General features: G+C 41.9%; 1 non-coding gene across 1 annotated transcript; it reads right to left on the reverse strand.

Moving 5' to 3' along the window:
• Positions 1–213: 213 nt before the first annotated feature.
• On the reverse strand, positions 214–295 carry Trnas-gcu (transfer RNA serine (anticodon GCU)). The gene has a single exon. It is a non-coding gene; the product is annotated as a tRNA-Ser (tRNA).
• Between the last annotated feature and the right edge of the window lie 1220 nt (positions 296–1515).

Genomic DNA, 1515 nt, shown 5'->3' on the forward strand with positions numbered 1-1515 from the left:
TACATACATATTTAAAAGACAAGCATATAAAAACGCGCGTATTCGAATGCAAAGTGGTGTCAAAATTTCGAAGCAATCTATGAAGAATCTTCGGCGATTTAAGATTTCGAACAAACGAACATTTACTGTTTTATTTATATAGATATGCAGAAATTATGTAACTACCACGAATGACATGCCAACCTCTTTTGATTTAAACAACGTAAAAACATTCGACGAGGATGGGATTCGAACCCACGCGTGCAGAGCACATTGGATTAGCAGTCCAACGCCTTAACCACTCGGCCACCTCGTCAGACGTAACAAAATCGTCTATTACTACTGTGATGTCGCATCAGATTGTGATGCCCTTACCGGCAGTATTTTCCCCTTCTACTGATATTTCGCTTTCTGTGGTACCGCTTCCCTTGGCTTCATGCCAGTTCACTGGTCCGCTGTTACGACAGTCGGCTACTGATTACGTATCTCTCACGCAGCTTGTTTCCTTTTCCCTATCGCAATGCTCCTGACCACCGCCTACGTTTCTCGCTTACTATGCGACACTCATTTCACCGCTTTATCGCTGAAAGCCCATGCTTTCTTATTTCGATTAAACAAACAGAGGAATATTCTGTTCTCTCCTTTGAAGCTCAACCGAGTTTGTAGCTTTCCCTTCCTTTCGCTCTTCTTGGTTCCTTCTCCAGCCTCAATGACGAAGAAGTTGGGACACCAGCGACGTTAGCAAACGAAGACGAAATTAACGTGGGTGGGAACAAGTTAAGATTGATCGGGCGTTGAGCCGGGGGAGAATCGGGGAGGGGGAGAGGAGATATAACGTGAACAGTTTTAATGCTTCCTATCATGCAAGATTCTTGACTAGTTGGGCATCAGATACCAATTCACGTTTCGTAATACTGTATCCCTTGAAACGCAACGATGATTAAATCCTGTGCATTTCAGACTGTCCACCACCACGTACAAAGATGTATTCAACTGGCGAAGAATTTCCTGAAGAAGTCGGTCCATTCTCCCAAATGAGCTGCCGCCAAGGACAGGAACAAGCGTAAATCGTCGTACTCAGACCCGACATCGGCATTCCAAAACTCTGCCCAAAAATTTCATAAATAATTTGTACTGTTAAAATAAGAACAATGGACAAGTTGGTTTTTTCTTGTCACGATCTTACGCTGAAACTACTGTCTCCAAGACAGCGTGTTGCGAACCATCATTTCGTTTAAATTATTATGTGGTAGGAGATATAAATATACCTTTTCGGCTATTTAAACGGTACTCACTTTGAGAGCATTTGTAGTATGCCGATAAAGGTGGTGAGAAAATTCCGATCCAGAGTACGAATTTAGTCATTTTCTGAACAACAATGATTGGGGGTTTGGGGTTTTGTCCACCTACGGAAAGGAAACTATAGGTCCAGATTAATCCAGATTGACTAATATTTCTCATGAATCCCAGAAAGGAATATGAATTCTACATTTACATACCAGAAAGAGCACTGGAATATAAACGCAGCTTTTTTTA

This window comes from Schistocerca cancellata, chromosome 2 (assembly GCF_023864275.1).
Source record: "Schistocerca cancellata isolate TAMUIC-IGC-003103 chromosome 2, iqSchCanc2.1, whole genome shotgun sequence".
Lineage (NCBI taxonomy): Eukaryota > Metazoa > Arthropoda > Insecta > Orthoptera > Acrididae > Schistocerca > Schistocerca cancellata.